Source organism: Cnephaeus nilssonii (genome assembly GCF_951640355.1).
Source record: "Cnephaeus nilssonii genome assembly, chromosome: X".
Taxonomy (NCBI): Eukaryota; Metazoa; Chordata; class Mammalia; order Chiroptera; family Vespertilionidae; genus Cnephaeus; species Cnephaeus nilssonii.
Window position 1 is genome coordinate 65,066,448 of NC_137071.1, and position 13,506 is coordinate 65,079,953.

At 41.0% G+C, this 13,506-nt stretch overlaps 1 pseudogene across 1 annotated transcript; it reads left to right on the forward strand.

Annotated features, from left to right (window-relative positions):
* The first annotated feature begins 9,457 nt into the window (after nucleotides 1-9,457).
* Nucleotides 9,458-10,035, forward strand: LOC307096371 (ribonuclease H2 subunit C-like; annotated as a pseudogene). Its single transcript has one exon. The product of its transcript is annotated as a ribonuclease H2 subunit C-like (transcript).
* Nucleotides 10,036-13,506: the final 3,471 nt, after the last annotated feature.

Below are 13,506 nucleotides of genomic sequence, written 5' to 3' on the forward strand. Positions count from 1 at the left end.
ACCAGGAATAATGTATTTAAGAACTGACTAGAAATAGGTAAAGACTGTATACATTGATGCTAGGTAGAAAAGAAAATAGAACTTATAGTGACACATACATGCAAAAATAGAAAATATAAATAGTAGAGTACAAATATTCAAAAGCTCAATTGGTACAACCAGAAGAAAATTATAGACTAATATTCTGTATGAAAACTGATGCAAAAAGAAATCTTCAACAAAATGCTAGCAAACTTAATCCAACAAAATACTAAAAGGATGATTCACCATGACCAAGGAGGATTTATCCCAAGAATGCAAGGGTGGTTCAACATAACAAAATCAGTCATTATAAAACACCACATTAATAGAACAAGTGGAAAAAAAGATCATCTCGATGTTTTGTTGAGTTGTGTACTTGAAACTCATATGGTTTTGTGAAACAATTTTACCCTAATAAATTCAATTAAAATAAAGATAGATGGAAAGGGTGTATGAGGGAACTCCAAGGTGATAACGTTCTATACCTTAATTTGGGTGAAAGAATACAAATGTTTAATGCATCATCTTCATACACACCACACACATATTTTATTAATATTTTTTGCTTCTTATTTGTCTTATTAAAGAATAAAACAATCTTCTAACACACACACACACACACACACACACACACACACACACACACACTCCAATCCTGCTAAGGATAGGTCACCCCTATTGCATATATCCAACTCTTGAGGTGTGGCATCACCAGAGTTTATTACCAATGTCTAGATTAGTATGAGGACTTCAGAAAACTGGTAAAAGTTGTTACGGACCAGTCTTTGTAATCCACTGTTTCTTTTATATATTTGCTGTAACTTATAATAACATTTTGTCAAAATCATTTTCTCTAACTTTGGAAATGGTGTTATATTTTAAATAGTAGTCTTATACAAAGGCTATTTCAGTAATGTACATTGTATTCTTTGTTCTCCATTACCATATTTTAAAAATACATTTAAATATCTAATGAGTAAGGACATTCTCACCAGTCTTAGGTTTTCAGGCCTATTAATACTGTATATTCAGAAACTCTTCAAAAATCACAAAAGTATAATCATTATTATTTTTATTATAATTGCAATAAATAATTTATAAATAACATTCAAATGTTATCAACAAGAATCAAGAAATCTCTCCATGTATTAAGATTTCCTCTTATATCATTCAGTAAAATTTGCTTTCTTTTTATAGTCCCCATAATTCTTTTGGAAGTTATTTCAATGTGTGTTTTTTTCTGTTTTTGTTCATTTGTTTGGTTGGTTGGTTTTTAGTTATTTAGAATGTCATATTTTTAATAACTTATAACTAGTTGTTTCACAATATAAGAAATATTTGTTTGCATTTATTTTTGTCTGATAATGTTATTTAATGTTGTTATTATTTCTCAAATTTTCATTCATTTTTTTTTGCCAAGTATATAATCATATGGTCTGAAATAAAGATGGAATCGCCTTTCCAAAAAAAAAGAAAGAAAGACAGAAAGAAAGAAAGAAAGAAAGAAAGAAAGAAAGAAAGAAAGAAAGGAAGAAAAAGAGATCATCTCAATAGATGAAGAAAAGGCATTTGACAATATCCAACACCTCTTCATGATAAAAACACTTAACATACCGGGGATAGAAGTGAACTTCTTTAATATGATAGTGGGCATTTATGAAAAACTCACAGTTAATGTCATATTCAATGATGAAAAACAGAATGCTTTCCTAATAAGATCAAGAATAAGACAAGAATGTCCACTTTTACCATGTATCAGAAGTTCTAGCCAGGGAAATTAGACAATAAAAAGAAATAAAAGGCATTCAAATTGGAAAGAAAGAAGTAAAACTATTTCAATCTTCAGATGACATAATTCAGAACATAACGAATGTTTACAAGAAAGCTACTAGAGCTAATAAATGAATCAGTAATGATGCAGGATACAAGATAAACATATAGAAATCATTTATGGTTTTAAACACATTCAATGAACAATTGAAAGTAATTAAGCAAAACATTCCATTAAGCATAGTATCTAAAAGAGTAAAACCCTAGGAATACGTTTAACCAAGGAGGCGAAAGACTTGTACAATAAAAATTACAAAACATTGTTTTAAAAAGTTAAGGAAAAACTAAACAAATGAAAAGGCATTTTATTTTTATAAAAAGAAAGCTTAATTTTGGTAATATCAATAATAGCCAAAATGATTTACAGATTCAACACAATTCCTGTCAAAATTCTAACAACTTCTTTGAGAAATGAAAAAGATGATCCTCAAATTTATATGGAATTGCAAGTGGCCTCAAACAGCCTAAATAATATTGATAAAGATGAATATAGTAAAAGAATTTACACTTTCTGATTTCCAAACTTCCTAAAAAGTTATACTAATCAAAACAGTGTGGTTTTGGCATAAGGATAGAAATATAGACCAATAGATTAGAGAGTTCAGAAATAAACTCATAAAACAATGGCCAATTTTTAAAGGGTTCCAAGTCTATTTAATAGGAAAAGAATAGTACTATCGACAAATAGTGCTGAGATAGCCAGATTTCCACATGAGAAAGAGTTGACTTGGACCCTTACCTCATACCATATGCAAAAATTGACTCAAAATGGATAAATGACCTAAGTATAAGAACTAAAACCATACATTTTTAAAAGAAGAAAAGACAGCTAAATCTTTATTACCTTGAATTTGGCAATAGATTTTTAGATATTACCCCCAAAGAAAAGATAAATTATACATCATTAAAATAAAAAAATTTGTACAATAAAGATATTTATCAGAAAGACAATCTACAGAAAGATAGAAAATATTTTCAAATCATATGTATGATAGTTTAATATGCAGAAAGTATTTTTTAAAAACTAAAATTTAACAAAATGATACCATTTAGAAAAATGGTCACTTGAATAAGCATTTCTCCAAAGGAGACATACAAATGGCTGAGTATATGTAAAGATTCTCAACATCCTTACTCATTAGAAAAATTTAAATCAAAACCACAATGAGATATCATTCCACCACTTCACACATACTGGAAGGGCTATAATAAAATAAAAGGAAAATAAGTGTTGGTAAGAATGTAGAGAAATTGAAATCCTTGGACATTGCTGGTGCAGATTTAAAATGATGCAGCCACTGTGGAAAACAGTTTCTCAAAAAGTTAAAAATAGAATTACCATATAAACTGCCAATTCCACTCCTAGGTGTATATCCATAAAAATTGAAGCTAAAGATTTGAACAGAAATTTGTACTCCAATTATTATTGCACCATTATTCACAATGGCCAAAAGGTGTAAAAATCCCTAGTGTCCATCAACTGATGAATGAATAAAAAAAATGTGGTAATATGCATACAATGAAATATTATCAACCATCAAAAGTAATAAAGTTTTGGTACAAAATGTATAAATCTCGAAAACATTATGGTAAGTGAAATATGCCAGACACAAAAAGACACATTGTGTAATTTCACTTATATTAAACTGGAGGCCCAGTGCACAAAATTCATGCACGGGAGGGGGGGGTCCTTCAGCCTGGCCTGTACCCTCTCACAATCTGGGACCTCTCATGGGATGTCCGACTGCCAGTTTAAGCCCAATCCTGAAGGTCATCCCTCTCGCAATCCAGGACTGCTGTCTCCTAACCGCTGGCCTACCTGCCTGCCTGATCGCCCCTAACCCCTCTGTCTGCCTGCCTAATGCTCCTAACCACTCTGCCTGCCTGCCTGATCACTCCTAATCACTCTCCTGCCTGCCTGATAGCCCCTAACTGCTCACCTGCCTGACTGATCGCCCCTAACCACTCGTCTGCCTGCCTGATCACCCCTAACTACTCTCCTGCCTGCCTGATCATCCCTAACCACTCATCTGCCTGCCTAATCACTCCTAACCACCTCTGCCTGCCTGCCTGATTGCCCCTAACCACTCGCCTGCTTGTCTGATAGCCCCTAACTGCCTCTGCCTCAGCCCCCTCCATTGCAGCTTCATCTGGAAGGACGTCTGTAATGATGTCTGGAAGGTCATTCAGCTGTCCAGTCTAAAAAGCATATTGTGCTTTTATTATTAAAGATGCCTAGAATAGGCAACTTCATCAGAGAAAGAAAATAGATTAGAGCTTAACAGGGACCGGGAGGAGGGAATAGGGGTTATTGCTTAATGGTTTCAGAGTATTTATTTGGAATGATGAAAAAGCGTTGGAAACAGTGGTGATGGTTGTGCAACAGTGTGAATATAATTAATGCCACTGAATTGTACACTTAAAATGGTTAAAATGGCATGTTTTGTATTATATACACTTTGCCAAAATTTAAAAAAAGACTATTGGCAATTTAAGAAGTACTTTTATTTATTGTTTATTGTGATAGCTATTTAAATATTGCTAATTTTTTAATTCTTAAATTAAGAGAGTATTTTTTGAGCAGTTTTAAGTCTATAGAAAAATTGAGCAAAAACAGTACAGAGTTCTGATATACCCCTCAACCTCTTCAGTTTCCAAATTATTAACATGTGTTAGTGTGGTACAATTCTTACAATTGTTGAGCCAATATTGATACACTATAACTAAAGCCCATAGTTGGCATTAGGGTTCACTCATTCTATGAGTTTTGACAATAGTGCCGAGTTGACCATTATAGTATCCACTACTATAGCATCACACAGAATACTGCCCTATCCATCCTTTATGGTCCCTCCATTTATCTTTCCCTCCCTTCCTAAAAACCTCTGACAAACCCTGATCTTTTTGCTGTCTCCATAGTTTTTGCCTTTCCCAGAATATCAGGCATGTGAATGAATCACTTTGGAAATGAATTCTCTAGGTTCAGTCAAGCCTCTACATGACTGTAGACACAGTGATCTTGATTGCAACCTCATATGTTATGTAAGACCTTGAGCCAAAAGGACCCAGTTAATATACTTCCAGATACCTGCCTCATACATACTACTTACATTTTATTAGTTTAAGCTGCTAAATTTTGTTATTGTGGTATAAATTTTTTTTGTGTGTAATTTGTTATGCAACTGTAGACTACAACAAGTTGATTCATAGCCTTAGTGTATGTTTAGCTTTGTCCCTATCTTTTATTGAACTTGTCCTATTATCCTAATATTCTAGTACATAGACTGTCTGGTATAGATGGTTGAGCATTCTAAATGTCTTGGATTTAGTTGATTTATGCTTACCTGTACTCACTGAGTCCTGGCACCAATAATGTCTGCTGCCCTTCACAAAGTATGAATTAATATGAACCAAGGCAAGGATGTAAAATATACTGTCTTCTTCTACTGGTGAGTAGGGTCTTTTTCCTCTATTGTAGTGTCTTTTAGGGCTTGGGTGAAATCTTCAGCCTCCTCTTTCTAACTCTTGCCATGTTTAGATGGGTCAAATCCCTAGGAATTTAAACCTGTATTACTGGATTGGAATAGAGCTAGAATTCTGGCTGAAACTCAATTTGCTTAGCTGAATTTCAACACTGTAAATTGGAATTTGAATGTGCGCTCTAGAACTTATTGGTGTATGATCTGAGTAAGTTAATTTATATGAACTTGTTTTTCTACTCTAAAATATGGATAGGTCTTACTTTACAGAACTATTAGGGAAAAATAAGATTGTACATGTTAAGTTCTTAGCCTAGTATGTGGCTCACAAATGGCACCAATGTACCTTTTTCTTCTTTACAGTGTGTCTTTGAGAATGAACATTCAGATCTATAACATAGCCACCCACTTGACTCTAAGTTTTGCACTCCAAAAGAAAAACAAAAGCTATGGGACCCTTCCTCCAGACTACGCTCCCTTGGGTACTAATTTCAAACGATTTAAAATCTAAATTCCACACTCCCCTTTGAATGCTACCATCTTAAATCAATAAGGTGCCCTCCATGAAAGACAGTTACCCAAATTCTGGTCTTCTCCACCTTTGTCACTGACCATCCTTGGAGCTTCCAAAATGTGGTCACTTCTTTCTCTGTTGTTACAACCTGGGGTTTTATTGAATTTTATTAAAAACAAACAAACAAACAAAAACCACTTTTTATGCTGGTATTACACATGCTGTTTTGTCTGACCAGAATCCTTTCCGTTGGGAAATTTTCCATTCTCCACTCCACATAATTCCTATAGGACTGTCACTGATAGATTTCTGCTTGCCTGACCAAAGGGTTAGTATGTGTGCCAAGAAATAGTTTTGAGTGGTGATACATGTAAACTGAGCCAATTGAACCTAAAATATCAGATGGAAGTAATCTGGAGAGATGGTGCTAAAATAATTAAAACTAAGATATTTAGAACTGTGTTGGTTCCTTTTCTCCCAGAGGTCTGATTTCTTTATTCTTCCTCTGCTTTTGTGAGGGATATAGGATCCATTAATAAATATCTTTTTCTTTCTTGGTATAGTCAGAGTTGTTTGTAATGCTTTTAAAATTTATTTTTGAAAAAGCCTGCTGATTAATACACTTAAAATCATTAACAATCATTGTGAAAATCTTGGAAAATATTGATTATGTATAACTTAAATACTGAAAAACTTATATTATTCAACTATTTTAAGAAGAACTACTGCTAACATTCTGTGCTGCAGTATATACTGCTTTATTTTGTTTAATATTATGTCATATGAATGTTCTAAGACATTTCTCTTATTAAATATAATGTTAAAGGTTGCTTATTTTCTATTGTAAACATATGCCATAATTTAGTTTTTTTAATTATTGTTGAATATGTAGCATGTTTCCAGTTTATTTCTGTTTTTAAAATATATTTTTATTGATTTCAGAGAGGAAGGGAGAGGGAGAGAGAGATAGAAACATCAATGATGAGAATCATTAATCAGCTGCCTCCTGCAAGCCCCCTACTGGGGATTGAGCCCACAACCCGGGCATGTGCCCTGACCAGGAATCAAACCCAGGACCCTTCAGTCTCCAGGCCGACACTCTATCCACTGAGCCTAACCAGATAGGGCTCCAGTTTTTTTTCTATCTTACCTAATAATAGACAAACATGTAAATTGACTGTACCTCCGCTACACCCACAGCCAATCAGAGTGAGTATGCAAATTAGAAGGCCAAAGATGGCAGCTGCCCAGCTGCTCCAGGAGTGGAGTAGCCAGGCGAGGCAGGATGCCTGCTATGAGAGGGAGGGCGGGGGGCGAAGGGATCTACAGGAGCAGAGTGCTGCAGTGAAAACAAAACTGCAGACTCTGGAGTCTGCAGCAAAGACAAAGACGGCAGTCTGTAGTGAAGAGGAAGAAGGCAGACTCTGGCCGGAGCGAAGGCCTGGGTCCCTGGTGCTGGAGGAAAACCGGTGCTGGAAGCCAAGGGAAGGAAGGCCTATTGCACGAATATCTTCATGCAATAGGCCTCTAGTTATAAATAATGTTGCAATAAAATCTCCACACATAAAGTTTTGCATTCATTGTGAAGTTTTCTGCTTTTTGTTGTTGTTTTGTAATGTTGATTCATCCCAGCTCCCTCTAGAACACCTTTATTTCTAGTCTCCTTCCATCTAGAAGTGGCCATGTAACCCACTTCTGAACAATGAAATTAAGCAGAAAACACTGGGTGAGACTTCTGTGAATGATTTTGTAGGTCAGAGTTCTGTTGATATACACCTTCTTTTCCAAAACAAATGATGATTACTATGATAATAATGATGATGATATTGATGGAAGTATTAGGTAGGAGCTAGACATGAGCAACTGGAGTGGGGCCTGCCCTGTGGTCCTGAACAGGAGTCAGAGCCAGCTGGTTCTTCCTGTAAGCTCAGAAGAAAACGACATGACCTCAATGCGATCTTTCTAGGGTCTTAGACTAATTATAGTAAAATTGGCATTTTGGTTTTGAATTTGCCCCCATGTGTTTTTCTTTTATGCATTTTGGGTAAGGGCATGCCCAGAAGAAATATAGTTTCTGTCAATCATCCCTGAATGCAAATGAAAGTCTCCACCCAGAAAAATCCCTCTTTTAAACCCAGGAGTTTGGAGCCAGTCTCTCTCTCTCTCTCTCTCTCTCTCTCTCTCTCTCTCTCTCTCTCGGCCCGCTCCTCATTTGGAGTGTATCTTCAATAAACCACATTTTGCTTTACTTTCATTTTTGTTAACCTTAAAATCTTTTTCTGCGTCTATGAGAAGAACCGAAGTCCCAGCTGGTAACACTAATCAGTAGCAGAAGGATGAAGGACTTTTTTTTTTTTTTTTCTACTTTCACTGTGTTGGAATTACTATCATTAGGCTGTCCTCTGCATGAATTCTCCCAGCTACCTTCTCTCTCCCTGAATAACTCTTTCAGACATTTCTGCCCTCCCCTCTAGGTTACAAAGTCAATGATTTCACTAGCTACATTTTACTCTTCTGTTATCCACAATGGGAGTCACCTACATTGCATTATCAATGTCCTAACTCCCAGTCTACATAACAGAAGGACATGTTAGAATGTGAAAAGAATCAGTGTAGTTTAGTGGTTTCCAGTGAAGAGAACCAAAGTTTGGCCACCCTAAAGCTGCCTTTAGGGACACTGATTTTAAACTGGTTATTACGAAATAAGACTCAGAAAGAACCTTTGAGTTTCTTAATATGTTAATATTATGTTAATACTAGAGGCCCAGTGCATGATTGAATCATGCACGTGTAGGGTCCCCTACACGCTTTCGCTTTTCGCGGTGGAACTGGGCGCCTGTCCACTGGTGCACCAGGCCTTTCAGAAGCCTCCAGCTCAGCGGAGGCTTCTGAAAGGCCTGGTGCCGGAGCAGACAGGTACCCAGCTCCCCGACTTTTGATGGTCCGCGGCCGCTGAGGGGGGCTACCCTGCGCCTCTCAACAGCCGCTAAGGGGGGCTGCCGCGGACACCTGGCTACCCTGCCATTGAGAGGCACAGCCGGGTGTCCGCGGCAGGCACCCTCAGCGGCCGCGGATCTGGCCGTTGAGAGGCACAGGGGGCGGGAGTCCCGCCCCCTGTGCCTCTCAACAGCAGGGTAGCCCCCCTCAGTGGCAGCGGATCCGTGCCTCTCAATGGCCGGATAGGCCACCCCGAGTCCGCCCCCAGCCTCCCGCCACCCAATCGTGGGCATAGCAGAGTGATGGTAATTTACATGTTACTCTATTATTAGGTAGGATTTGCTGGAACAGCCCCCGCCCCCCGCCCCCCCCCCCCCCCCCCCGTTTCCTGCCCAAGAGATTCAGGTAGAAAAGCCTGTTCCAGGAAAATAATCCTATCTAATAATAGAGTACCATGTAAATTACCATCACTCCGCTACGCCCACGATTGGGCGGCAGGAGGCTGGGGGGCGGGACTTGGGTGGCCTATCCGGCCATTGAGAGGCACGGATCCGTTGCCACTGAGCGGGGCTACGCTGCTGTTGAGAGGTGCAGGGGGCAGGACTCCCGACCCCTGTGCCTCTCAACGGCCAGATCCGGGGCCGCTGAGGGGGTCCAGCCCCCTGTGCCTCTCAACAGCAGGGTAGCCCCCCTCAGCGGCCGCGGACCATCAAAAGTGGGGGAGCGAGCTCTGGCCTCAGTCAGCGAGCCACGGAAACCCGGCAGAGGATGGAGAGCAGCGACGAGGAAGACATGGAGAAGCACCGCATCCACCTACGCCCCGTCACTGCGCACACGCTGCACCTCCTGCCCTGTGAAGTCCGGGTTAACCGGCCCGCCCCTGTGGGGCGCTTTTTCACCCCGGCCATCCGTCAGGGTCCCCATGGACTCCAAGTGTCGTTTCGGGGCCGCAGTCTGAGGGGCGAGGAGGTGGAGGTGCCGCCTGGCCTGCTGGGATACGTGATGGTGATGGAAGAGAAGTCGGTGGGGAAGCAGGACTTTTCAGCGGGATCCGACAAGGACGAGTAGGAGCTGGTGGAACCCCCGGAGGCGCTGGAGTGGGACTTCGACCGCTTTATTCGTGCCTCCGCCAGTTTCAGCCGCTTCACCCTGTGGGGCCTGGAGAGCATCCCTGGCCCAGATGCCAAAGTGCTTGCAGCCCTGACCTGGCCCAGCCTCGCCGAAGCGATCCATAAACAGGTGCCGCAGGACTGAGAACCAGCGTTTGAAACTGGAAGCCACCGATCCCTTCACCAGCTCTCCACTTTGGATCCACTGAGTCCACCACCCCAATAAATGAGCTCTTTCACAGCAAAAGCAAAACCAAAAACAAAACAAAACGAAACAAACAAACAAAAAAAACAAAAGTGGGGGACCTAGGTGCCTGTCTGCTCCGGCACCAGGCCTTTCAGAAGCCTCTGCCGAGCCAGAGGCTTCTGAAAGGCCTGGTGCACCAGCGGACAGGCACCCAGCTCCACCGCGAAAAGTGAAAGCGTGTAGGGGACCCTACACGTGCATGATTCAATCATGCACTGGGCCTCTAGTATTAATATATTTACCTTCACATAATCTGAATTAAGTATGATATATGGAAGGGCATCAAGCAGGGGCCTGTTTATCAGGTATTCCTTGTGTCTCATTATTTCTGGGTTGCCTAGCAAAAATTCACCTGCCATGTGTATTCTGCACTTTCTCAACTACCTACAGATCACCCATTCACATTTCTGAAATCTAAGATTCTGTTCCCCTTTTCTCCTTTGTTTAAAATAGCCCAGTTGGCGTGGCTCGGTGGTTAAGCGTCGACCTGTGAACCAGGAGGTCATGGTTCGATTCCCGGTCAGGGCACATGTCCAGGTTGCAGGCTCAATCACCGGTATAGGGAGTGCAGGAAGCAGCCGATCCATGATTCTCTCTCATCATTGATGTTTATATATCTCTCTCCCTCTCTCTTCCTCTCTGAAATCAATAATATATATATTTAAAATAACATATACACCCAACTTTACCTCACCATCTTTGAAATTGTCATGCTTATATAAATTCCCCATGCACATGCATTGAAATTTGATTTTCCTTTGTTAATCTGTTTGTTAATTTGATTGCTAGCCCAGCTAGAAGAACTAAGAAGGTGAGAGAAGAAGTATTAATTTTTTTATCTCCCACAATAGCATATTCACTGGAGGCAGTTGGTTTTTAATCCTAACTTTATCATCAACAATTTTCTTAATATTTCTGCTCCTCAGGCTTGGCACCGCTGAAGGCTACAAAGGCCTTTCCCCATCTACAAAGTGGGGAAAAATAATAGTAGTCATCTCACAGGGGTTGTTATGAAGGATTAAAAAAGTTAATATTTGTAAAGCACATATATTAAGTGCTTCATGAATGTTCATAAAATCTTACATCTCTTCCTCCATCATCTACTATATATATATCCTATCTAATAAAATAGCAATATGCAAATTAACCATAACTCCACTACACCCACAAGCCACGCCCACCAGCCAATCAGGAGCGAGTATGCAAATCAACCCAACCAAGATGGTGGCGGCCACTGAGCTAGCAGGAGGCTTGGGTTTCCCCAGCAATGGAGGAAGCCAAGCTTTCTGCACACTGTGGCTGGCCCAGGCCTCCACTCAAAGCTACAAAGCTTCAATTATAGAAGATAAATAAATCCCAACAAAAATGGCTGCGGCCACGGAGCAAGCAGGAGGCTTGGCTCCACTCCAGGCTACAAAGTTTCAATTATAGAAGATAAATAAATCCCAGATTCCAAGGCCTCTGCTTGGGTCACTGGGGTCGTGGCTGGCCTGCAAACCACCACAGGCTCCTCGCCCAGGCCACCCCACACCCCAAGGGAACCCCCACCCTGATCTGGGACACCCTTCAGGGCATACCAGCTGGCCCCCACCTGTGCACCAGGTCTCTATCCTATCTAATAAAAGAGTCATATGCAAATTGACCATCACTCCAACACACAATATGGCTGCCCCCATGTGGTCAAAGATGGCTGCCCCCATGTGGACACAAGATGGCCACCACAAGATGGCCAGCAGGGGAGGGCAGTTGGGAGGGACCAGATCTTCAAGGGAGGGCAGTTGGGAGCAATCAAGCCTGCAGGGGAGGGCAGTTAGGGGTGACCAGGCCGGCAGAGGAGGGAAGTTGGGGACGACCAGGCCTGCAGGGAAGGGCAGTTGGGGGGGACCCAGGCCTGCAGGGGAGGGCAGTTAGGGGTGACCAGGCCTGAAGGGGAGGGTAGTTAGGGGCAAACAGGCTTGCAGGGGAGCAGTTAGGCATCAATCAGGCTGGCAGGGGAGTGGTTAGGAGGTGATCAGGCTGGCAGCCAGAAGCGGTTAGGGGCAATCAGGAAGGCAGGCAGGTGAGCAGTTTGGAGCCAGCAGTCCTGGATTGTGAGAGGGATGTCCGACTACCCGTTTAGGCCCGATCCCAGTGATCGGGCCTAAACGGGCAGTCGGACATCCCTCAAGGGGTCCCAAATTGGCAAGGGTGCAGGCTGGGCTGAGGGACACACAACCCCATGCATGAATTTTGTGCAACAGGCCTCTAGTATATATATATATATATATATATATATATATATATATATATATATATATATACAAATTTAAAAAGCAACACACCACTGTGTTGAAGTCTAGTGTTTATCCATCAACTACTTGAAATATCTTCTATGCATTCATTCAACAAGCTTTTATTGTTTTGTGCTTGGTATGTGTAAGACACATGAAAATACAAAGAACAAAGATGAATAATATTTACCTTTAATAGCTTCTGCCCAGATACTTGCAAAAATTTCAGACTTTAGTGGTGAGGCTCATATTTATGAAGATCACAAATCTTTTCAGTGGACATATATACCTAGCTTTACTAGTAAGTAATAAAATTACCTAAATATGCAATACAAAAAGTTTTCACATTTGCAATGAGTATACCTAAAATGTTTATATGCAGTACTAGAGACCCGGTGCAAGAAATTCGTGCACGGGGGTGTGTGTGTCCCTCAGCCCAGCCTGCACCCTCTCCAATCTGAGACCCCTCGAGGGATGTCTGACTGCCCGTTTAGGCCCGATCCTGAAATGGGCAGTCAGACATCCCTCTCACAATCCAGGACTGCTGGCTCCCAACCGCTTGCCTGCCTGCCTTCCTGATTGCCCCTAACTGCTTCTGCCTGCCAGCCTGATCACCCCCAACCACTCCCCTGCCAGCCTGATTGATGCCTAACTGCTCCCCTGCCAGCCTGATTGTCCCTAACTGCCCTCCCCTGCTGGCCATCTTGTGTCGGCCATCTCATGTCCACATGGGGGTGGCCATCTTGTGTGTTAGAGTGATGGTCAATTTGCATATTATACTTTTATTATATAGGATTATTTTACCTGTGGAATTGACCAACATGAAAAGTTTATAATTATCTCCTATATTTAAAATGTCTTTGTTTACGCTGAGGAAATTATATATTTAAACTAATATGCTTTCAGAACTTCAAAAGTAAATGTGCAAATAAAGAGACCAAGAATACAAATATAAGCATGTCATCAGCTTGCTGAAGTAGGGGTACATGAGTGGAGACCCTCTGTTGTTTGTGGGGTTCTTGGAGTGCAGCTGAAATAAGCATTTTCAGAAGTTCCCACAGGAGAATGGAATGTGGAAGAACGCTCTATTGGCATGGAT